The 26,291-nt window shown below is 41.8% G+C and overlaps 1 long non-coding RNA gene and 1 pseudogene across 2 annotated transcripts in view; both read right to left on the reverse strand.

Moving 5' to 3' along the window:
- Positions 1 to 531: 531 nt before the first annotated feature.
- Positions 532 to 4,036, reverse strand: LOC309650453. Its single transcript, XR_014257579.1, has 2 exons — positions 3,473 to 4,036; positions 532 to 699 (listed from the first exon to the last, which is right to left on the reverse strand). It is a non-coding gene; the product is annotated as an uncharacterized lncRNA (long non-coding RNA).
- A 181-nt stretch (positions 4,037 to 4,217) lies between these two features.
- LOC309650461 overlaps positions 4,218 to 26,291 on the reverse strand; it is a 42,902-nt pseudogene continuing 20,828 nt past the window's right edge. Inside the window, exon 3 of the transcript in view lies at positions 4,218 to 5,167. The product of the transcript in view is annotated as an uncharacterized misc_RNA (transcript). The remainder of the gene's footprint in view (positions 5,168 to 26,291) is intronic.

Consider the following 26,291-nt stretch of genomic DNA (forward strand, 5'->3'; position numbering starts at 1 on the left):
CAAAAGTCTACAAACAATAGATGTTGAAGAAGTTGTGGAGAATAGCGAAACCTCTCGGTCTAAGTGGGATGTAAACTGGTAACGGCCAATAATAGGAACAGAATGGCAGCGCGTTTAAAGGTAAAAATTGAGTCACCATATGATCCGGAAGTCCCACTATTGGGCTTTTCACCTGTGAAAGTCAGAATCAAAAAGACACGGGATGGGGATTCCCTGGTGGCGCAGTGGTTGAGAGTATGCCTGCCAATGCAGGGGCCACGGGTTCGATCCCTGGTGTGGGAGGATCCCGCATGCCGTGGAGCATTTGGAGCCGTGAGCCACAGCTGCTGAGCCTGCGGGTCTGGAGCCTGTGCTCCGCAGCGGGATAGGCCGCTATGGTGGGAGGCCCGCGCACCGTGATGAGGAGTGGCCCCCACTTGCCGCAACTGGAGAAAGCCCTCGCACAGAAACAAGGAACCAGCACAGCCAAAAATAAATAAATAAATTAATTAATTAATTTAAAAAAAAATCTTAAAAAAAAAAAACGACACAGGATGGAAAATCGTGTACTGCAGCAGTATTTACAATAGCCAAGACATGGAAGCAAACAAAATGTCCATCAACAGATAAATGGACAAAGAAGAAGAGGTATACATACCGAATGGAATAGTAGCCTCGGGAAAAAAATGAACAATGCCGTTTTCAGGACTACAGATGAGCCTAGAAATAATCATATTAGGTTAAGTAAGTCAAAAGGGAATGACAAATATCCTATGATATCATGTGTACATGTTATCCTAAGATTGCTACCAATGAACATATTTCCACAGAAACAGACACTCACAGACTTATACAACAAACTAATGGTTAGCCAAATGAAAGGTGGGATGATGGATAACTTAAGACTATGGGGCTAACATAGATATATTAATGTATGTTAAATGTATATAAACTTGTAACATATAAACTATATGAATTATATAGTCACCAATATATATAAAATATATAATGACAAAACACCTACCAAATACCAAGGGAGGTCTACTCAACATTCTGTAATAACATACCTGGTAACAGGATCCGAACATGAACAGACATATGTATGAATCATTGAGCTGATTCTGTACAGCCAGACAATCACAACACTCTAATCAAATTTACTCCAATAAGAAATAGAAATTCAATTTAAAAAGCAAACATAACTAAGGAGAAATAAACTTCTGGGGGCTTGTCCCAGCACATTCCACTCTAATCCACAACCTTGGAACACTACCTCCAGGAAGACTCTTTTGCACTAGTAACAAGAGTTGAGAACATAATGATGCTGCCGCCCTGTGGCTGTTTCCCACAACAGCAGCTTTAAACCAAGTGCTAATGTTTCCTTAATAGTCAGAAGGACTGCAGGGCTGTAAATGACACCTGCCCTCAAAAAATGCTCTGCGGTAGGGAATACGCAAGAAAATTCAACACATGACAAATTTTTCAAGAACTCAATAAGAAGAGGGAAGTTGTAGTCACTCTTTAAAAAAAAAGGAAAAGAAAAAAAAGGACATGCCTAAAGCTTAGTGTAAGGAATTATTAGCCATATGCAAATCCAATGTCCAAAAAGGTTTCAGCTCACACCAGTCAAATGACCATCAGCAAAAAGTCTACAAACTATAAATGCTGAAGGGGTTTTAGAGACCTCTCATCCTTCTAGCTGCTGGTGGGATGTAAAGTGGTAACAGCACTAACGAAAACTGAATGGAGCTGCTTTAAAAGGTAAAAATTGAGCTACCATATGATGCAGCAGGGCACGTTTTGGGCCTATAACCTAAGACCACCAGAATCGGAAAGACAGAGTCAGGCAAATGTGCAGTGCAGAAATACTGAAAGAGCCAAGACATGGAAGCAAAAAAAAGGTCCATAAACAGATGAATGGAAAAAGAAGAAGTGGTATATGGACAGAATGGAATATCCGTCACGGAAAAAAATAAAAGAATGGCATATGCAGCACCACAGATGAGCCTAGAGATAATCACACAACGTGAAGTAAGTCAGAATGCGAAAGAGAAATGCCCTATGATGTCCCTTATGTTATCTGAAAATTCATAAAAATGAACATATCTCCATAGAGAAAGGCAATCTCAGATTGAGAAGACAAACTTATGGTTAAGCCAAAGAAAAGGTGTGAGGAATGGATAAATTAGGATATTGGGGTTAACACACATATACTAATACATATAAAATATATAATCCCCAAAGACCTATGGAATACCAAGAGTGGTCTACTCAACACTCTGTAACAACCTACATGGAAAAGGACCCAAAGATCAATAGATATAGGTATATGTGTAAATGAACAAGATTCTGTACACCTAGAAAAAAAGACATTTTTCAATCAAATTTGCTCTGATAAAAACTACAACTTAAAGAGACAGACAAGAATTACGGAGGTTAAACTTATGGGGGTTTGTCCTGGCACATTCCACTCTAATCTGCAACCTAAAACCACAACTTGCAGCGAGGTTCTGCTTCCCTAGCAAGCAGAGTTGGCAACGTAGAAATGCTGCCACCCTAAAGCCGTTTCCTCAAACAGCAGCTTTAAATCTACTGCTAATGGTCACTAATATTCACAAGGACTGCAGGGCTGTAAATGACTCATGCCCTCAAAAAATGTCCTGGGGAAGGGAATGGCCAAAAAATTCCAAACGCAGCAAATCTTTCAAGAAGGCAGTTAGAAGTTGTAAGTTTCGCTCAATCTTAAAAAAAAGTGAAAAGGACATTGATAAACGCAAAACATCAGGAAATGTGAGACGCATGCAAATCCAATCTACACAAAGGTATCACCTCACACCAGTCAGAATGACCATCAGCCAAAAGTCTACAAACAATAGATGTTGAAGAAGTTGTGGAGAATAGCGAAACCTCTCGGTCTAAGTGGGATGTAAACTGGTAACGGCCAATAATAGGAACAGAATGGCAGCGCGTTTAAAGGTAAAAATTGAGTCACCATATGATCCGGAAGTCCCACTATTGGGCTTTTCACCTGTGAAAGTCAGAATCAAAAAGACACGGGATGGGGATTCCCTGGTGGCGCAGTGGTTGAGAGTATGCCTGCCAATGCAGGGGCCACGGGTTCGATCCCTGGTGTGGGAGGATCCCGCATGCCGTGGAGCATTTGGAGCCGTGAGCCACAGCTGCTGAGCCTGCGGGTCTGGAGCCTGTGCTCCGCAGCGGGATAGGCCGCTATGGTGGGAGGCCCGCGCACCGTGATGAGGAGTGGCCCCCACTTGCCGCAACTGGAGAAAGCCCTCGCACAGAAACAAGGAACCAGCACAGCCAAAAATAAATAAATAAATTAATTAATTAATTTAAAAAAAAATCTTAAAAAAAAAAAACGACACAGGATGGAAAATCGTGTACTGCAGCAGTATTTACAATAGCCAAGACATGGAAGCAAACAAAATGTCCATCAACAGATAAATGGACAAAGAAGAAGAGGTATACATACCGAATGGAATAGTAGCCTCGGGAAAAAAATGAACAATGCCGTTTTCAGGACTACAGATGAGCCTAGAAATAATCATATTAGGTTAAGTAAGTCAAAAGGGAATGACAAATATCCTATGATATCATGTGTACATGTTATCCTAAGATTGCTACCAATGAACATATTTCCACAGAAACAGACACTCACAGACTTATACAACAAACTAATGGTTAGCCAAATGAAAGGTGGGATGATGGATAACTTAAGACTATGGGGCTAACATAGATATATTAATGTATGTTAAATGTATATAAACTTGTAACATATAAACTATATGAATTATATAGTCACCAATATATATAAAATATATAATGACAAAACACCTACCAAATACCAAGGGAGGTCTACTCAACATTCTGTAATAACATACCTGGTAACAGGATCCGAACATGAACAGACATATGTATGAATCATTGAGCTGATTCTGTACAGCCAGACAATCACAACACTCTAATCAAATTTACTCCAATAAGAAATAGAAATTCAATTTAAAAAGCAAACATAACTAAGGAGAAATAAACTTCTGGGGGCTTGTCCCAGCACATTCCACTCTAATCCACAACCTTGGAACACTACCTCCAGGAAGACTCTTTTGCACTAGTAACAAGAGTTGAGAACATAATGATGCTGCCGCCCTGTGGCTGTTTCCCACAACAGCAGCTTTAAACCAAGTGCTAATGTTTCCTTAATAGTCAGAAGGACTGCAGGGCTGTAAATGACACCTGCCCTCAAAAAATGCTCTGCGGTAGGGAATACGCAAGAAAATTCAACACATGACAAATTTTTCAAGAACTCAATAAGAAGAGGGAAGTTGTAGTCACTCTTTAAAAAAAAAGGAAAAGAAAAAAAAGGACATGCCTAAAGCTTAGTGTAAGGAATTATTAGCCATATGCAAATCCAATGTCCAAAAAGGTTTCAGCTCACACCAGTCAAATGACCATCAGCAAAAAGTCTACAAACTATAAATGCTGAAGGGGTTTTAGAGAACTCTGTACCTTCTAGCTGCTGGTGGGATGTAAAGTGGTAACAGCACTAACAAAAACTGAACGGAGCTGCTTTAAAAGGTAAAAACTGAGCTACCATATGATGCGGCAGGGCACCTTTTGGGCCTATAACCTAAGACCACCAGAATCGGAAAGACGGAGACTGGCAAATGTGCAGTGCAGCAATACTGAAATAGCCAAGACATGGAAGCAAAAAAAAGGTCCATAAACAGATGAATGGACAAAGAAAATGTGGTATATGGACAGAACGGAATAGTAGCTTCGTGAAAACAATGAACAATGCTGTTTTCAGGACTACAGATGAGCCTAGAAATAATCATATTAGGTTAAGTAAGTCAAGAGGGAATGACAAATATCCTATGATATCACGTATACATGTTATCTTAAGATTGTTACCAATGAACACATTTCCACAGAAAAAGACACTCACAGACTTATAAAACAAACTAATGGTTAGCCAAAATGAAAGGTGGGAGGATGGATAAATTAGGACTATGGGGCTAACATACATATACTAATGTATGTTAAATGTATATAAACTATATGAATTATATAGTCACCAATACATATAAAATATATAATGACAAAACACCTACCAAATACCAAGGGAGGTCTACTCAACATTCACTAACAACATACATGGTAACAGGATCTGAAGATGAACAGACATATGTGTGAATCATTGAGCAGATTCTGTACAGCCAGAAAACCACAACACTCTAATCAAATTTAGTACTATAAGAAATAGAAATTAAATTTAAAAAACAAACAGAAGTAAAGAGACATAAACTTCTGGGGACTTGTCTCAGCACATTCCTCTCTAATTGACAGCCTTGGAACACTACCTCCAGGAAGACTCTTTTGCACTAGTAACAAGAGTTGAGAACATAATAATGCTGCCGCCTTGTGGCTGTTCCCCACAACAGCAGCTTTAAACCAAGTGCTAATGGTTGCTTAATAGTCACAAGGACTGCAGGGCTGTAAATGACACCTGTCCTCAAAAAATGCCCTGGTGTCGGGAATAGGTAAGAAAATTCAACACATGACAAATGTTTCAAGAAGTCAATATGAAGAGGGAAGTTGTAGTCACTCTTTAAATAAAAAATGAAAAGAAAAAAAAGGACATGCCTAAAACTCAGTATAAGGAATTATTAGCCACATACAAATCCAACTTCCAAAAAGTTTCAGCTCACACCAGTCAAATGACCATCAGCACAAAGTCTACAAACGATAAATGCTAAAGGGCTTTTAGAGAACTCTGTACCTTCTAGCTGCTGGTGGAATGTAAAGTGGTAACAGCACTAACGAAAACTGAATGGACCTGCTTGAAAAGGTAAAAATTGAGCTACCAGATGATGCGGCAGGGCACCTTTTGGGCCTATAACCTAAGACCACAAGAATCGGAAAGACAGAGGCAGGCAAATGTCTAAGTCTGTATCTGTTACCATGTTACCATGTCTTTAACGAGGAAATGTCAGAACTGACTTATCAAAAAAAAAGTGTTTGTTTGTTTTAATTACAGTCACGGTGAGTAAGACGTAGCTCAGAATAGCTAATGTGACTTAGTGATTCTCTCATCAGGAAATACAGTTTCTACTTCCCTGTTTATTCTCCACATCCTGTAGTAAGCAGAGTTTCAATGAAAGATAAATCTACAGGGCGAAAAGAAAAGAAAACTTACATGTGTTGATAAGATCATTTTGACAGGTTGCACCACGTATGTCAGTGTTTCTGGGGATGGACACAAGCCAGAGCTCCTTACTCTGACATTTTCACTGATGTCATTCCCCTTGATCCTCAATTTGAAAGTGGATAAAAATATTTTCTATGTTTTCTTCTTTAAGGAATTAAATAAAGAATGCTTTCTAGACATGACTCTCTAATGATTTTCAGTCAGTGGTCATCAACGGAGGTAAAGCACAGAATCTCATCACCACAGAAGGGTGACATTCAGTCAGGTAAGAAAATTCTCCCCGAAATCAGAGCTTCATCTTTAACATGAAGTCAAAGGCTTTCACAGGTTCTTCATCACTCTGCACTCAGCCCTACCATATGGGATTGGCTCTGAGAATCTCACATCAGATGACTGACAAACATGGCATAGTACACTGATCTGGTACCAGATCCTACCTCTCTTAATGATCTCCTGCAGGGACATTGGAATATTCTAGGATATTTCCTGGAGCCCTCTACTCTATACAGGTACACTTCCAAGTAGAAACAGAAGCTTTGATTTTCACTGGGACCCCTGCTCTGTCCAACCAACCTCTCTAGAAATATGATGTTCTAATCTCTCCTGATTAGAACATTTCAAGGTCTCTCCCTGTGCTAATTTAGTAAAGAGAAAAGAGAAACAAGAAAGAGCAAACTATGCAGGGAGCAATATATAAGATTCCTTTACTTAATGTATTTACCTGATATACCCAAATATTGAGAAATATAGATTCATTTCATAATGGTCAAGAAAAGAGGAGGAGGAACCTCCATGCCAACAGTATATATAAAATGGAATCAATATTGCATAAGCTCCAGCTTAAGCTTAGCTACGAGGTACTAACTCTTCTCATAAAGAAGCAATAGTTCTCCATCATTTGAAGCACACTGAGGACTCAGACAGCTGGACACTGAGGGTGCAGTCTCCTCACTCGAATTCTGTACCTGCATCACAGAGCCATGAAATATTCCCAAAGAATTATTAAGGATGAGGTGGGGAGCCGAAATAAAAAAGATGAATCCATAGTCTGCCCTACCATCTGTTCTGCTGGATATTACCACCATCTTGGCCCAATATGACATTCCCACTTCTCTCTGGGCCTCCCTACTTTCTACCTCCATCCTCTCATTATATCTTACCTACACTTGGAAACGACTCTAGTTTTTCCACTTATCTTTATCAACAAGTAATCCAAATAGCAACTGTGTATATAAATCCTTAGAAACCTCAGGACTGACTCACTAATACATGACCTTCGAAGTCCACAGTTTTCCTAATTCCCTTTATTATTTTTTTCTAATTTCCATGTACTTACACTCTCAGGACCTCCACTGTTCTCAAGTTCGTCTTCCCTGCAAAATCTGTCAACCTAGACATAGACTTAAGTACCACCATCTAAATATCTCCTAGGGAATCCAGTTTTTAAAAAAGCCTCAGCAAGCCTTATGGACTTTATTAAAGACTCTTTAAGATAACCCATGGGAGATAGCAGTACACCCATAGATATCTATTTAATACACCCTCAGAGTAATTTTTTTTTATAAAGTCTCTTCTGGCCAATGAAGACTCTCAGTTCTTCTTCTTCAACATATGCAGGGTCTCACCCTTCTGATTACTCTCTGCTCTACCCCAGGTCCACTCCCTTTCCTGATATTACATTCTTTCCCAATTGTGTATGTTGGTAAAATCAAATAACATAAAATATAACATGTTAATTATTATAAAGTGCACCATTCAGTGATATTAAATACATTCATATTATTGGGCGATCAACATCACCATTTATCTTTCTAATTCTTTTCTACGTTTTAAAACTGTAACTCTGTATCCTTTCAACATAACTTTCCTTTTTGTTCCATAACCACCTGAAAAGCATCATTACCCTCCCAATTTCTATGGTTTTGACTACACTAAGTACCCCATATAATTGAAATAAGTAGTTGTATTGTTATGACTCACTTAAAGTCACAAAAAATGGCATTTTTGGTAGCTCAATTTCCTCAAGATTCATCCATGTTGTAGCATATTCCTAGATCTTTTCCTTCTTAAGGATGAATAATATTGTGTTATATGGGTATACCACACTTTGCTTATCCAGGAACTGGTGGATGAACACTTAGGTTGCTTTCATATTTTAGCTACTGTGATTATTACTCCTCTAAACACTGGAGTACAAATATTTCTTTAAGACCCTGATTTCAATTCCTTTGGGTATACCTCATAGTAAAATTCTTGGATCATGTAGTAATTCTATTTTTCAATATCTGAAAAATTGCCATACTCTTTTGCAAAGCAGCTGTATCATTCTACATGCCCACTGTCATAGCACAATGGTTCCAACTCCCTCACATCCTCACCAGTACTTGTTTTCTGCTTGTGTATTTGTGTGTGTATGCATGCACACAAATATATAAACATGCATTTAGTGATATGGAGCATCTATTCAAGTGCTTAGTCATTTGTACATCTTTCTGAAGAACCATCTATTCAAGTCTTTTATCCATTTTTGAAACAGGGTGTTTGCTTTTTATTGAGGTATAGGAATTCTCTGTGTATTCTGAATAGAAATCTCTTGTCAGATACATGGCTTTCAAATATTTTCTCCCATCTTGTGGGTTGCCATTTTATTCCGTTTACATTTCTTTGATACACATTTTTTTTAAATTATGTACTGCACATTTTTAATTGTTTTGTTAGCTGTACCTTTGTTGTTCTGTTGTTTCATATTGAGGAAAACACTGCCAAATCCAATGTCATAAAGCCCTTGTCCTGTATCTTCTAATAAGACTTTTTATTTTATTAGGTCTTATAGTTAGTTTCTTGATACGTTTTCATTAATTTTTGCATATGATGTTAGGTATGGGTCCATCTTCCTACTTTTGCATGTTGACAACATGACTTCTCAGCACCATTTGTTGAAAATACTATCCTTTCTACTTTGAAAAGCCTTGGCAACGTGTCAAAAATCATATGGCCATATATCAGGGTTTATTTCTGGGTGTTCTATTCTATTCTATTGGTCTTGAATAAGGGAGAAAATAGTATAACCTATCCAGGTTGATGAAGAACATAAAGAAAGACCAGGACTGAGAATTAGGAGGGCAATATAAAACAGCAGGGAGTAAAAGACAGTGTGAGAGAAGGTCTTGTATTTGCGAGTTCATGGAAATAGGATCATGCTAAAACCACTAAACGCCTGACTTTGAACAATACGGTAAATGTGCTAGCAAGAAACATAACACTTACCCATCTCTGGGAAATATAGTATGGGCATAAAGATAAACTACACACAAATATATTAAACAGGGAAGGGTTTTCATGGTGTGAAAATATTGTGGGATTTGAAATACAATTCACTTCTGTTCTACCATTGTCTCTAAAATTTATGAAAGTGTATATACAAGCAATACCAATTCTAGTAATGTGCTTGACAGGTTTATATATGAACTCCAGCAGACCAGTAAATGTACATTCATACTAGGACTCTTCCCTAAACCAAAAAACAAAACTCAAAAACTGGAAAGACTAGAGTTCACTTTGTCAACACACATACAGATGCAATGATGGTTAACGGTCCAAAAACAGAAAGTGAGCATGGGTGCAAGAGGTTAATCCCCAGGCTGGGGTGGGGTGCAGAGTTTGAGGGTAACACAGGTCGAAAAGGCTTTTGTCCTATCCTTGATTTTTGAGGTATGGAAATTCACCGGCCACTACCTTCATTTCAAACTGAATGAATGCACTATTCAATTTCTTTAAACAGGCGAAGTAAACATGAGTGATAATAAATTTCAAACTGTCGCTAATCAAATAAGATACTAAGAAAAATTAAATAATGTGATTTAAGAAAGAAGTGGACAGATTGTCCAATATGGTAGCATTCAAAGACCCAGAGCTTGATGCCTCTCATGGGGACACCAAAGTCACAACAGTTTACAGAACAGCAATTGATGAAAAAGACCGGGACCTACCGTAAAAGATGTTTTACAGCTAAAGACATAAGGACGGCGCCTCGACAAGACAGGAAGGAAGGGCAAAATCTCAATAGAGTCAAGACCCATACCACCAGGTGGGTGGCCCACAAATGGGAGAATAATTACAATTGCAGAGGTGCTCCCAGGTAGCAAGGGATATGAAGCCAACATCAGGCTCTCAAGCCCAGGGATCCTGTTCTGGAAAGAAGAGTTCCTAGAAAGTTGGGCTTTGAAGACCAGTAGTGCTTATTTTCCAGAGAGCCAGAGGGTTGTGGGAAATAGAGATTCCACTCTTAAAAGATGCTCACAAAATCCCACATGATCCGAGAATCAGAACAGAAGCAGTCAGTCATTTGAAAGGATCCCGGGTCACACCTACCTCCTGATCTTGGAGAGTCTCCCAGAGAGGCAAGAGGCAACTACAGCACAGCCTCAGGGACAGAGACACTGGCAGCAGCCATTCGGGGGAGCTCCTTCTACCTCGTGGACACTGGTACCAGCAAGCATAATTTGAGAATCTTCTCTCTATCTTTTTAGCCTCAGGACCTACCCCTACCCATTTCCACCAAACTAGAGACACAAGTACTAGGATGCTGCAGGCCAAGCAACTAACTGAGCAGGGGCATAGCGCCACCCACCGGCAAACAGGCTGCCTTCAGACCCTCTCAATGCACAGCTGCCCCTGGACATGGGCCCAGCCACCAAAAGCCCCAGGACCAGCCTCCTCAGTGGACAGGCACCAGCCCCAGAGTCCCTGGCCCCTCTGACAAGTGAGTCTACTCTGGACTTGGAGTCAGCCTCACCATTGGCAGGTGATAACTGCACAGGGACTGGATGGAGCTTGGACCTACCCAACAGCAAACCTGCTCTAGCATTGGGATCAGCCTCATACACCAACAGGCACACACCAGCTCCAGGAATACCACAGCCCAGCAGCCTGTGTGACCAGAACACTCACTTGCAGGCCAGAAGCAGCCATGGACTCAGCTGGGTCCTGACCCTGCCCATCAGAATGCCAACACAAGATTAGGGACACCCCAGACCCTGCAGATAGCTGTGTCAGGAACAGTGATCCAACACCAACTCTGCAACTCCTGGGCCCTGCAGCCAGAACTCAGGACCTGTCTCTTCCTCCCAGTAGCCAGCATAGCCCCAGGACCAGTGACTGGGCACTAACCCTGATATCACATGGACTGCAGTTCTACCCATAAGTGAACCAGCACTAGATTTGGTGTCCCCCAGAGTTGTGCAGCCAGCTGCCTTATGATTTAGTCTCACCAAGCAGCACAGACAGCCTCCATACAAGGCAGAGCCTGGCAAACAAGCAGCCTGGGGGCAGCCAAGCCTACCAGACCACCCACAGTAGTCAGCCCACCACAACAGAAGAGCCCAAGCAGCCCACATAGGGGGTACACCTAGAACATATAGTTCTAGTGACCAGGGGACACTGGGTTGCTGGGACACATAGGACCTCTCCTACAAAAGGCCACTTCTCCAAGGTCAGGAAATGTAACGAACCTACTACATACATAGCAATAAAAACAGCAAGTTAAGAAAAATGAGGTGACACAGAAACACGATCCAAATGAAGGAACAAGATAAGAACTCAGAAGAAGATCTAAGTGAAGTGGAGATAGCCAATCTGCTCAAGAAAGAGTTCAAGGTAATGACGGTAAAGATGATCAGAGAACTCAGGAGAAGAATGGACGACCAGAGCAAGAAGTTAGAAGTTTTTTTAAAAAGAGTTAGACCATTAAAGAACAACAAAACAGAGATGACGAATGCAATAACTGAAATGAAAAATACACTAAAAGGAAACTACTGTAGACTAAATGATACAGAGGAATGAATCAGAAAACTGAAGGACAGAGTACTGGCAATCACTGAAGATGAACGGTAAAACAATAGATTAAAATGAAAAGAGGAAAGTTGAACAGACTTGTGAAACAACATCAAGTGTACTAATATTTGCATTATACAGGTCCCAGAAGCAAAAGGGAAGAGAAAGCAGTGTAGAATCTACCTGAAGACATACGAGCTGAAACCTTCCATAACCTGGGAAAGAAAACAGACATCCAAGGCCAGTAAACACAGTAAGGCCAAAACAGGATCAACCCAAAGAGGACCACACCAAGACTCACTGTAATTAAAATGGCAAAAAAAATAAAGATAAAAAGACACTATTAAAAGGAGCAAAGGAAAAGCAACAAGTTACAAACATGGGAACTTGCATAAAGTTATCAGCTGACATTTCAGGATAACCTCTGCATGCCAGAAGGGAGTGGCACGGTATATTTAAAGTCATGGAAGGGAAAAGCCCATAACCAAAAATACTCTACCCAGCAAGGCTCTCCTTCAGACTTGATGGAGAGATCTAAAGTTTTACAGAGAAGCAAAACTAAAAGAGCTCAGCATCGCCAAACCAGCTTTATGAGAAATCTTAAGGGGGCTTTTCTAAGTGAAAAAGAAAAGGCCACGACTGAAACATAAAAATTAGGAAAGGAAATTTACTAAAGGAAAAACCTCATTGCTTAAGGCAAATATTCAACAGAGGTAGTAAATCAACCATGTACACAGCTAATAGGAAGGATGAAAGAAAACAGAAATAAAACCATCTATATTCACAATAAGAAGTTAAGGGACACACAAAACAAGTAGATGTAAAATATAAGGTCAAATTCAGTAACTGTGGGGGAGGAGGGTAACAATGCATGGTTGGTAGTGTCCATGTGAAATTAAGAGCTCAGCAACTTAAATAATCACACACATACACACTCACACAAAACTGAAAGAAATCCAAACATAATATTAAAGATAGTCCTCACGTCACAGATGAAGGGAATAAACGGGGAAGAAAGGAACACTGAAGAAATTAAAGAGGGATTCTAAAAATACCCAAGACAAATGAAAATGAACACACAATGATCCAAAATCTATGGGACACAGCCAACGCAGTTCACGGGGGAAGTTACAGTGATACAAGCTTATTCTTAGGAAACAAGAAAAATATCAAATAAACAACCTAACACTACACCTGAAGGAATTAGAAAAAGAAGAAAAAACAAAACCCAAAGTTGTCAGAAAGAAAAATTAAGAAAACTATACCATATGCAATCACATCGAAAAGAATAAGAGGGCTTCCCTGGTGGCGCAGTGGTTGAGAATCTGCCTGCCAATGCAGGGGACACGGGTTCGAGCCCTGGTCTGGGAAGATCCCACATGCCATGGAGCAACTGGGCCCGTGAGCCACAATTACTGAGCCTGCGCGTCTGGAGCCTGTGCTCCGCAACAAGGGAGGCAGCGATGGTGAGAGGCCCGCGCACCACAATGAAGAGTGGTCCCCATTTGCCGCAACTAGAGAAAGCCCTCGCACAGAAACGAAGACTCAACACAGTCATAAATAAATAAATAAATAAATAAATAAATAAATAAATAAAAGAACGTGAATTTCTTTAAAAAAAGAATAAGATACCTAGGAATAAACACACCTAAGCAGGTAAAAGACATGTGCTCAGGGCTTCCCTGGTGGCGCAGTGGTTAAGAGTCTGCCTGCCAATGCAGGGGACACGGGTTCGAGCCCTGGTCTGGGAAGATCCCACATTCCGCGGAACAGCTGGGCCCGTGAGCCACAACTACTGAGCCTGCGCGTCTGGAGCCTGTGCTCCGCAACAGGAGAGGCCGCAATAGTGAGAGGCCCACGCATCGCGATGAAGAGTGGCCCCCGCTTGCCGCGGCTGGAGAAAGCCCTCGCACAGAAACGAAGACCCAACACAGCCAAAATATAAATAATAAATAAGTAATAAATAAATTAAAGAAATCACTATAAAAAAAAAGACGTGCTCAGAAATCTATCAGCCATTGGTGAAAGAAGTTGAAGGCAACACAAAAAGATGGAAAAACATAGCATGTGCATGGACTGGAAGAATTAATACTCTTAAAATAACCATACTACCAAAGACAGTCTACAGATTTAATGCAATCCCTATCAGAATACCAAAGCATTTGCACAGAACTTGAAAAAGTAATTTTAAAATTTGTATAGAAACACAAAGGCCCCAAATAGCCAAACAATCTTGAGAAAGAACAGAGCTGGAGGCATCACGCACCTTGACTTCAGACTATACTGCAAAGTGACAGTAATCAGAGAGAATCGTACCAGAGCAAAAACAGACACAAAGATCACTGGAAGAGAACAGCGATCCCATAAATAAGCCCACACACTTATATTTAATTGATTTATGACAAAGCAGGCAATATGGAGAAAAAACTGTCTCTTCAATAAGTGGTACTAGGAAAACTGGTCAGCTACATGGAAAAGAATAAAATTAGATTATTTTAGAACACCATATATAAAATAAATGCAAAACTGAATAGACACCTAAATGTAGGACCAGAAACCATAAAACCCCTAAAGGAAAATATAGAACATTCTTCAACATAAATGATAGCAACAGTTTTAGGTTCAATCTACTAAGGCAAATGAAACAAAAGCAAAAATAAACAAATGGGACTTCACTAAACTTAAAAGATTTTGCACAGCAAAGGAAACCAAAGACAAAATGAAAAGACAACCTGCTGAAGGAGAGAAAATATTTGCACATGATAAGAGGTTAACACCAAAAAGATGACTAAGCAAGGGTTCATAGCTAAACTACAGAAAGAGCACATACAACTCAATATCAAAAAAACACCCAAAATCTTTTTTTTTAAAAAATGAGAAGACCTAAATAGACACTTTTCCAAGGAAAATATACAGATAGACAGCCAGAACTCACAAAGATGCTAAACATAGCTAATCGGCAGTAAAATGCAAATCAAAACTATGAGATATATCACCTCAGTCTTGTCAGAATGGCTGTCATCAAAAAGATCACAAATAACAAAGGTTAGTGAGGATGTGGAGAAAGGGAAACTCTTGTACACTCTTGATGTGAATGTGAATTAGTGCAGCTACTGTGGAAAGCAGAATGGAGGTTCCACAAAAAACTAAAAATAGAACTACCATAATATCCAGCAGTTTCACTCTTGGGTATATCAGAAGAAAACAAAAACACTATTTCAAAAAAATAACTGCACCCCAATGTTCAAAACAGTGTTATTTGCCATAGCCAAGATATAGAGTCAAACTAAGTGTTCATCAATAGCTTAGTGGATAAAAAAGATTTTTTATGATGACTTCAGCAAAAAATAAAATTTTGCCATTTGCAATAACATGGATGGACTTGGAGGGTATTATGCTTAGTAAAATAAGCTGCAGAGAAAACAAGCATGGTATGTTATGAGAAAACAAGCATGGTATGTTATCACTTACACATGGCATCTGAAAAATTGAATACAACAACAACAACCAAAAAACAGACTCACAGATTAAAAAACAGACTAGTGGTTACCAGCAGGGAGAGATAGGGTGGAGGAGCAAAATAGTGGTAGGAGATTTTGAGGTACAATCCACTATGTATAAAATCAATAATCTACAGTGGTGTACTGTATAGCATGGGGAATATAGCCACTCTTTTATAATAACTATAAATGGAGAAGAAGCTAAACATTTATGAATCACTGTTGTACCTCTGAAACTAATATAATAATGTAAATTAACTATAGATCAATAAAATATAAAGTAAGAAACAATAAAGGGGAGACAGATTATTAGATAGAAATCAATTAAATAAACACAAGTTTTGGAAATCAGGAATTAAAACACAACATGTAAGACACAACATTGGCATTTAAAGTGTACAATCTATTCATTTAAAAGAAATCATTTAAGTGGTAAAAAATGGTACCCATTCTCACAATTTTGTATATCTAGGATAAATTATTATCTACAAAAATATGTTACAAATATTCACTCAAAAAGAAAGAGAAAATTTGGATAAACCCATTTTAGTATACAAATTTAATATCAAAGTCTCTAGGTAAAATTGATTTGAATAAGTTCTGTTAGCCACTTCTAGTTTCTTTGTGATGTAAAATCTTTTAAAGCATAAAAATCAGCCTTTCTACATTATACCACTAGACATACATGGAAGTTAAAAGAAATGAGAAGACAGAACAATCAACCAGGAAGGTGAATTTACTGAGAAACAGTCATTCGTTCTCCCTCCTCCTTTTCTTTTCCTCCTTTTCCAGGTCTCTTTCGGTTCCAATCAAGAGAAGTCTTGAGAGTTCTGAGAATATTTCTTTGACGGCTTCAAATCACCATACCTACATCCTCTGACACAACTACACACACGGGAACAAAAATAAACCTCTGCTATCTACTCATGTAGGAGGGATTCATGCAAAATTAACTCCTACATGGAGACCAACAGGTGAGTTTTCTACCTGTTCTTTATAATGTCCTTCCATTATAGTAAATCCCACACATTATGAGGCAGAAGTGGTTACGTGAGCTTTTCCTTCAAGTCAAAAATCTTGCATTCATTTCAAGCACCTGGTGATCATAGGGTACAGCCAGGGAAGGTGCCATCCCCCCTGGGGGTGGGGGGTGGCGGTGAATGGGCTCCCACACCCATGCACCTCCTGATGTACAGATTCTGGAGAAAAGAAGGGCGATCATACCGCAGTCAGCCTGTCAGGCTGTCGGGCCACTGGGCGACCGGACCAGCCTGGAAGGGTCCCATCAGCTGCTGAAAGCAAAACTCTGTCCCCCCCCTGTGACGTCAGGCAATTTGGGCCAGAGAGTCAGAGGATAATCAAATCAGAGAGTCAGAGGACAATCAGAGGTAATCAACTCCTCCTCTCTGCTCACCTCCTTGGGGTTACAGCAACCCCATCTCCAAACCCAAATCTGACCCTGGAGTGCCAAACTGGGAGTGGCAGGTGGGCTCTGCCCGTGCTTCAGCGCCCTCTGGAGGTTGTCTGCTCTAAAGGCAACTCTCAGCCCTTCCTTCTCCTTCCCTAGTCATGGGGGCTGCCTTGGTCTCCTGCAGCTGCTGGCCTGATTTCATTCTTCTTTTTTCTCCAATTACAATGAAGTGTCTTACAGAAGTTTGGAATCTCTTGAAGAAGGAAGATCTTTTAGTCAATACACCTTAACTGTGAGAAGTTGGTATCAAGAATGAACCTGAAATACTGTATTTTTCTCCTGATGATTCCAAGGAGAGACAGCACAAGTTTTCTAAATCATAAGAAGAACCAAGGTAAATATGATATTCTGAGCCAGAGATGAAAAAGCAGTTTCTAGCACCCCTTCCTCATGTCATTTAACTGGGATTTAAATCAAACAACTGCCACTGGATTTTAAATCACATGACCCAACTTTAAATCAATCAGCTGCTTCCCTGTAACTCACGTGACTTGGCTTTGAATAGTAAGAAATGCAGAGGTATAAAAAGGATGTTCTGAACAATAAATGGAAAAACAACATTTTAGAAAGTTTTTTTCTTTTCGAATGGACCATTCATTGCCTACAGAATAAAGGATTCTCTTGTGGATTTCTTGAACTGTAAACACATACAATGTCTCCGTTGGCTTGATTGACTTAGATTTGGGTTTTTTTGTTGTTGCTATTGTTAACATATTTCTTGGAGTATAATTACTTTACCTTGTTGTGTTAGCTTCTGCTGTATAACAAAGTGAATCAACTATTCGTATACATATATTCCCATATCCTCTCCCTCTTGTGTCTCCCTCCCACCTTCCCTAACCCACCCCTCTAGGTGGTCACAAAGCACTGAGCTGATCTCCCTGTGCTATATGCAGCTGCTTCCCAATAGCTATCTATTTCACCTTTGGTAGTGTATATATGTCCATGCCACTCCCTCACTTCATCCCAGCTTACCCTTACCCCTCCCTGTGTCCTTAAGTCCATTCTCTACATCTACGTCTTTATTCCTCTGCAGCGACTCCTGCTAGGGATGGATACTTCCTTTTATGCTCAAGGAAATCCCCTAGTTTGAATATGATTTGAGTTTGATCCTGTGAAACCATCAGAACTTCCCACCAGAGATAAATGAGGAGATTCTGGCCTTTATTAGTATGCACGATGAACACGGGTGTCCTGGCTGTACTTGCCAACCCTCCTATTTACCCACCTATTTTTATCCACCTTCCTCCCTGTGAGTACCTTTGACCAACCCTGAGCTCAGACTCCTGACCTATTCCAGTGACTTTGTCAGTCTTTCTTTAAAAATGGACAGGTAATGAAATGAAATTGACCTAGAAGCAGCAGCTCAGTAAGGGAAATAAAATCATCAGAAGTTATCTAATCACAGCCACAGCCATCCAGGGCTCTGTCTTATCTCCTGGGTCATAAGAATGGTACCTTCCTAAACTTGAAGGACATCCCATCAAATAAGCAAAAGTGTTGCTCACCTCTGGCTCTTGGAGGGATTGCTAGGCAATCTACACAGTGTATACTAACTGCAAAACACTGTCATGGTTTTGAAACACCTATGATCCAGGAAAGCTTTTTGGGGTGCATGGGGAAGGTTTCTTTTAGACATCAAGCAAAAAATAAATCACCAAGCTCTTTGAGCACAGGGGTTCTTAAGAGGGCAGTAGAAGGAAGGAATGGGCAGAAAAGATGATCTCCAATGAAGTTAAGGACATTTTTCCAAAAGAGTAGGATTTAGTCTCAGTTTAAGGAGAACACTTTTAAATAGCTGGGACAGCTCCAAACTGCAGTTTAGGGAACGAGTGCTTCAAAAGAACAGTGCTTTAAAAGTCCTGGCAAGGCAGCAAGAGGATGAAGAGTTGGTTTTGCATAGTTTTGAACACAGGAGTAAAGAAGCAGAGGCATCTCTGACTAAAAGGCCCTGAGATCCTATGGCATCAATGCGTCAGTTGCAGGGGCAGGGGTGTGGGGGGCGATATTTCTCTCAATGTCTCCCAGGGCAGCCACCCCTCCCTACCCTAACCCCCAGTCCCTTCACCCTTCCTCCCTCCACTGTTGGGTCCCCAGGGACAGCACTTCTTACGCTGGAGTGCTCAGGCACCATTTCTGCAGTCTGGATTCTTCCTGGAGCCTGGCAAGTTCTGGGACAGGAAGACAGGTCTGCAAGCCCGCTGTGGTGCAGTCGGACCTGGAGGCCTGGAGAGGAACTGGAGCCCTGAAGCCCACCCACGTCCTTGAAGCCGAGGGAGGAACACATCCTCCTAACAGTACTTCTCAGGGGTCAGCATGCTCCCCACCCGATGGTGATCCATACTCACTTGAGGCAGCAAGCACTGCCTCTAACTGGCCCCCTCGATTCCGCCTTAAGGGTCCTCGCACATGTGTGATAGCGCAGGCCCCGGATCTCTTTAGTCAGCTGAGGCCAGTGCTGCCGGGATCCCTCCAGTCCCATCCCCCAGCCCCTCCCTCTCGGACTGTATGTAACAGAAGAAAGAGCACAGAGGAATAGGCTGAATCAAGGGATCTGGGAGCCTGGGTATGAGTTTGAAGACCGAGAACCTAAGGCGCAATTACATATTACTGAAAACTCTTGTGGGGTGTGTGAGGGGAGGTTAGGGGGCTGAGAGGCTGAGTCGACCTGGTGAGTCCAGCCCCAGGACACCACACAGCCCTGCCCCCCTTTCCTTGCCATCAGACAAGGGTGACGCAACTCCAGCTGGGACTCTGCACTTCCCCCTCCCTGATTCTCCAGAAGAGCAGGTGGCCCCCCTCTGAGGGCAGGGGCAAGACCACAGACCAAGTCCCCCTGCACTAAGGCACTACTGGAAGCTCTTCCTGAAAATCAGTCCTGCCTTGGAGCGAACCCGTGTACCGCCAAAGCTGGTCTCGTCCTGCAGCTGAGGGACGCAGGCTTTAAGTCAGCTGCCTTGGCTTTAAATCAATCAGTTCCCCCTTTAAGTCAGGTGACCTGATTTTAAATCCCTGTGTGCCCCTCAAGCCAGCAACTTCAAAAGTTGGGAACTTCACTTTGATCCCAGCACCTCACACACAGCTGAATGCACACTGTAGTCACCCCCAACCCTGGCTTAGAGGCAGGATATAAGGTAAGGGGATGGGCGTGCACACATGGTGATGAGGGTGTACTTCATGTACCAGAAGGGTCCAGGTACTCTGGGCACAGCAAGCAGTGCACGATACAGCAGCTCCCTGGCAAAGCTGGTGATGCACAGGGGGAGCAGGCACACCCAGGCATTCAGAGGTTCCAGGGCGGGAGCTGGGGCACAGCCAGCCGGGAGGGTGTGAAAGCGGAGGATCTGAGCCTTCTGGTGAAAGGCAGACACAGAATATGGATGAGAAACAAAGACCAGATGAAACATGGATTTGAAAAACACACCATGCTCTTGAAATTGGGGTGGGGGGCACCCCAGATTTGAGTCTTCTTACTCCCCAGTAGCTAGTGCTTTGGCATTTGCCCAATTACTTATAAAATGTGACTGATAATATCTAACCCATAGAATACAGCATTTGGAGTGGTTTGCGTGTTTATGTTTCTATAGGGGAATAAACTTTTCTACAAGAAAAATGTATATTTTCTGAAATAAATTAAAACCCCTTTTTAAAAAGTACCGTATCGGACTTCCCTGGTGGCGCAGTGGTTAAGAATCTGCCTGCCAAGGCAGGGGACCTGGGCTCGAGTCCTGGTCAGGGAAGATCCCAAATGCTGCGGAGCAGCTAAGCCCATGCGCCACAACTACTGAGCCTGGAGGCCACAACTACTGAAGGCTGCGCGCCTAAAGCTGGTGCTCCACAACAAGCGCAACAAGAGAATCCACCGCAATGAGAAGCCCACGCACCGCAACAAACAATAACCCCCGCTCCCTGCAACTAGAGAAAGCCCACACGCAGCAACGAAGACCAAACGCAGCCAAAAATAATTAAATTAATTTTTTTTAAAACTACTATATCCTTCTATACATCTTCTTGGGGAAGAACAGAGGGAAGGAGTGGGAGAGTGAGAAAGACCAATACTTAGTGCACATCCCTGATGCAGGTGCTCTGCTGGCTCAGATAGTTTTATCCCCACTTTACAAAGGAGGAAGTAAGCTCAGAGAGGTTTAGTAATTTTCCCAAAGCCAAACAGCTATTGAGTGGCAGAACCAGGATCTGAACCAAATCTGTAACCTTCAAAGCCTAAGCCCTCATCACACCAAAACTCAATTAATATTTACATTTATCGAATTACATTGCAACCTGGGGAGTTCTTGGCACAGTCCTGAATAAGAGTGAGAAAGAAAGAAATAGCGTTGTTCATCCAGTCAACCAAATTTTTTTTTTAATGCTATTCTTGTCTGCTTACATTCTTTTTATTTATGTATGTATGTATGTATGTATGGCTGTGTTGGGTCTTCGTTTCTGTGCGAGGGCTTTCTCTAGTTGTGGCAAGCGGGGGCCACTCTTCATCGCGGTGCACGGGCCTCTCACTATCGTGGCCTCTCGTTGCCAAGCACAGGCTCCAGACACGCAGGCTCAGTAATTGTGGCTCACAGGCCGAGTTGCTCTGCGGCATGTGGGATCTTCCCAGACCAGGGCTCGAACCCGCGTCCCCTGCATTGGCAGGCAGATTCTCAACCACCGCACCACCAGGGAAGCCCAACCAAAATTTTTGAAGCAGCTGCTAGATGCCTGGCCCTGTTTGGAGTTCAGCAGTGATCAAGACAGGAAGAGTCCTACTTTCATGAACCATGTAGTGGGGAGGAGAGAGAGGTGCAACTTGGGTGAGGGATTTCACCTTGCTGGGCCTCTGTTTTCTCATCTGGAAAATGGGATGGGTGTTTCTCATTTTCTGGGATTGTCCACCCCTCACATTCTCTGATTCCATAAGAAGCATTTGTTTTCCTGTTTTTTAAAATTCAATCAGGCCATGAGCTGTGATGAATGTCGTTAGCTGCTCCCCAAATCACTCTATTTCCACCCATTTCCTGTGATCAGGTCTATCCCCCAACATGACTCAAAATCAATCAAGTCACAGAAGCTAAGGGGCAACCAGCAGAAGAATTCCAACCCTGGCTTCTCAGGAGCTCTGCGGTCTACCTGGCCAGGTAAACTTCACGCACCTGGCACAAGGTGGCCATCCCTGGTTTCACATCAACATGATCTCAGGCACAAACCTCCTTGTTTTTCCATCTTTTCTTTAAGTTACTTGCTGAAACAACTGCACAAATATGAAAAAGATATAAAAATCAGGCATCCTCTGCCCTCACTGCCTACTAATAAATGATTTTCTGCCACTTTAATGATAAAGATACAATATTTCAGCATTCCGCTGCCCTTATTATTTTTCATTTTGTTGATATTTCTACTGAATACATCTTTCAATATTTTAACAATGGAACATATATTTAGGTTGTTCCACACACAGCCTTTGGTGGTAAGGGTTTTGTTGTTATATTTCTATTATGTTTCCTTTAAAAATAATTATCCTGTTTAAATGGATTATGTCAACTTTATAGGCATTTTTTATATGATACTGATGAAATTAATACATAGAGGGCAGTAGTACAAATTGATTGGAATTGAGAGTCTCTATTAGCACAGTTAAATATAAATATTATATATATATATATATATATATATATATATATATATATATATATATATATATATGCCAAATTACATGCTGAGTGAGATTCTCCTACTCTTTTTCACTCTCTGCCCCTCAAGCCTGTAAGAAATGGAATATTTCTTGCCATATCAGTAAAAAAAGGATGTCACAGACATCAGCACTTGCAGCCCTCCAGTGTGAGCCAGCAGGCCCTGAGGAACTCAGGATATGCAAATACAGAATGCTGGCCCCAGCGAGCTGAGGTGCATATCAAAGGAATGATTTCAGTGAGCCCAGACGCTTGCATCTTCCCATACAAAGAAAAGCGCTACATTCCTCACCTTGGGAGAGCTGGTTTTCCTTAGTTAACAATCACCTTTTGATGTTCCCCATTACCTGCGCCATTCCCCTCCCCTGTCCCCTCCCCCCAGTACTTTAGCTCAGGGAGGAAGGAGCGCAGAGAGACTCGGCTGAACAAGGGACCTCCGAGCCTGGGGATGCGTTTTCAGCTGCTTTCCCCGCAGTCAGGAGGAGGGGCGCTGACGCTCCCACCGGACCCTGCGCCTCCCTTTCCCCGTTTCCCCTCAGGACGCTCAGGCCGACCCACTCCCCACGCCCACCAGGCCCCGCGAGCCAGGCCGAGGGCAGGGGCGAGAGGAGGGACCGAAGTTCCCCGGGACCAGAACGCTGGGGGCTGCTCTTTCTGCACAGCAGCGGCGGGTGGCAGCGAACCCCTGCCCCTCAGAAGCTGGTCTTGCACTGACGCCCGGGCACCAGACCAGGAGGAGGGTTGGCGCCCACTTACCCGGCCCGCGATCCCCAGGACTGTCGCGGCTTTGGCCGCCGGGGCCCCTCCAGAGCCGGCAGCCTCAGTGAGGCCGCCCTCCCTTCGGGCTCCGGGGCACTTCAGTGACGGCGGAGGGAAGAGACCCCGAGCCGGGAGTTCCAGCTCTGCGGAAACGCGGGATCCGTTCTGGGCGAGGAGGTGGGACCGCTCTGCCCCCAGGCCTTCCGGGAGGGAGGGTGGCGCCGGGGGAGAAGCCGCCTGGAGCCTCCAGGAGCCCTTCTGGGGGTCCTGGAGGGGCGGCCCGGCCTGGGGGGCCGGCCCACTGTGGCCGCAGCCCAGGCCTTTTTCCTGGAATCCTACACAAGAAAGAAAGATACACAGTCTATAGTAAATATTCACAAATGATTGTTGCTGCTGTGCTTACTATTCTATTAAAGGTGTAAAATCCATAAAACACTTTAAGTTCAAAGTTAAATATGAATTTTTACCTTTCTAATTATGTCTCTGCTATTCCCAACTGTGGTTAATGAATCAGAGACTGTGGCATCACTAGTTAAAAATGAGCTTGAGGAAAAAACAGAACTCAGGCCCACCAGACCTACTGAATCACGATCTGCACTTTTAAAATCTCCCCAGTGTACTTGTGTACCCATGAATAGTTGAAAGGTACATTTCTACCTCGACATGTCTTTTCTGTCTGAGAAATACACACATTTTATCCAGTTTGATATAAATAAAACACTCAAAAATGCATATGCCTGTGTTGAAACCATCATTCTATCATTTCTTTTCCAGATAAGTATAGTCTCTACACTGGTTTTGTGGATCACATGCCATACTCTTTTCTTGTAGTTACAAATAAGGTAGAGAAAGTTACTTTGTAAATATATATATATTAGTGGATAATTGAAGACAGTCTTCTATAATTAAAACCAGTTCTCTTAACTTGCTGTTTTCTTCTTGGGTCACATTATGAACTCTTCCCATGGCCACATGGCATGTGTACTTTTAATTTCAGGGACTGCTGCCATTCCAGGATGTGGCCATAGATTTCTCTCAAGAGGAGTGACAATGCCTGGACCAAGATCAATGGGAATTCTACAGGGGTGTGATGTTAGAGAAGTATAGGAACCTGCTCTCCTTGGGTGAGGATACCTTCCTTCCAGAATTCCTTTTCCAACCACAGGGTTTAGAGTCCTTCATTTGTAGAATGTCTCCTGGAATCTTCTGCTTCCTACAATAGGGTTTCAGATTGCAATGTTTCAGGAAAGACTGGGAGTTTGTGGGTATAATTTATCTTATTCTTTTAAAATCGCAGCCTCCCTTTTAATATACTTTGTAACTGCTTGGGATGTGTCTATATGAACTGTGTATTATATGCTTCTGTTATAGTCCTTACAATATTTTTTTGTCTTATTTTCTGTAACAATTTTCCATGGATTCTTTGGGCTTAAGGTATATTAAAAGGGAGACTGCGATTCTGGGACTTCCCTGGTGATGCAGTGGTTAGGATTTCGCCTGCCAATGCAGGGGACCCTGTTCGATCCCCGGTCTGGGAATTTCCCACGTGCCACGGAGCAACTAAGCCAGTGGGCCACAACTACTGAGCCTGCGTGCCACAAGTACTGAAGCCGGTGTGCCTTGAGCCCGTGCGCCATTTATTTTTTGGAGAATAAAACTGCCTCTGAGTGATTAAAATCTAGACCAGCTAGTCAAAATGCTTTATCACCTGTTCTTCTAAACCACTGATCAACGGAACAAGTTTTACTAGGGATAACAGAGTAATTGTATTCTGGAGTTCATATCAGCAATATGTTTTATGACCTTGATGCTGGATCACGACATTTCAATGGTATAACTGCTATTAATTGTCTGTTTGTTCAACGATTAAAGTCTCACGTGATCTGAGTTCAGACTGGAGTCATCCTGGTTGGTTTCTGTCTATTGCAGATTTCTTCCAGTATGAAAGGACAAGAGCAATACGGCTTACTTTACAAAATGTCTTCAAACTAAATGATGATATAATCTACATTCAGTTAATTTATACATACCCTACTGTAGAACAGGGTTTGTTACGGTGGCAGAGCCCGGTAATTAGGTAAAACTGAAACATTTATCTGCAGTGGTTCAAGTTCTCTTCCTAAGAATATATTTATAATCAACATTCTTTCACAAAGTACCCAATTTAATTCACCATAGCATTCCTCATATTAACTAAATGGAGAATCCTAGGCTATATACAAATCCAGAAAGGGCCAAAAGTCATCAGCCCCTATGGATTATTACAACCCATTACTGAGACATTCAAATTATTTATTAAAGAACCACCATGACCATCAACATCATCAATTTATATATTATTGCCCCAATGCTAGCCTTAACCCTGGCTCTCACAACATGAATTCCTCTTCCCATATCTTATCCACTAATTGATATAAATGTAGGCATACTATTTATATTAGCCATATCAAGCCTAGCCATTTATTCCATCCTCTGATCTGGTTGAGCTTCAGATTCAAAATACTCACTCACTGGAGCTCTACGGACAGTAGCACAGACAATCTCATATGAAGTCTTGCTGGCAGTTATTCTATTCTCAGTCCTAATGCTAAATGGATCATTTACACTTTCAACAGTAATTATTACACAAGAACACCTATGACTAATTTTCTCCTGACCCCTACCCAGAATTTGATTATCTCCGCAGTAGCAGAAATCCAATGAAGCCCCACTTGATTTAACAGAAGTAGAATCAAAACCTGTCTATGTCTTCAATGTAGAAAATGTAGCAGGCCCATTCACCCCGTCCTTCCTAGAGAATATGTCAATTTCCTTATAATAAACATTTCCACAACATTCTA

The sequence above is a fragment of the Balaenoptera physalus genome, assembly GCF_965194825.1.
Source record: "Balaenoptera physalus genome assembly, contig: SUPER_1_unloc_18, whole genome shotgun sequence".
In the NCBI taxonomy this organism is placed as follows: Eukaryota; Metazoa; Chordata; class Mammalia; order Artiodactyla; family Balaenopteridae; genus Balaenoptera; species Balaenoptera physalus.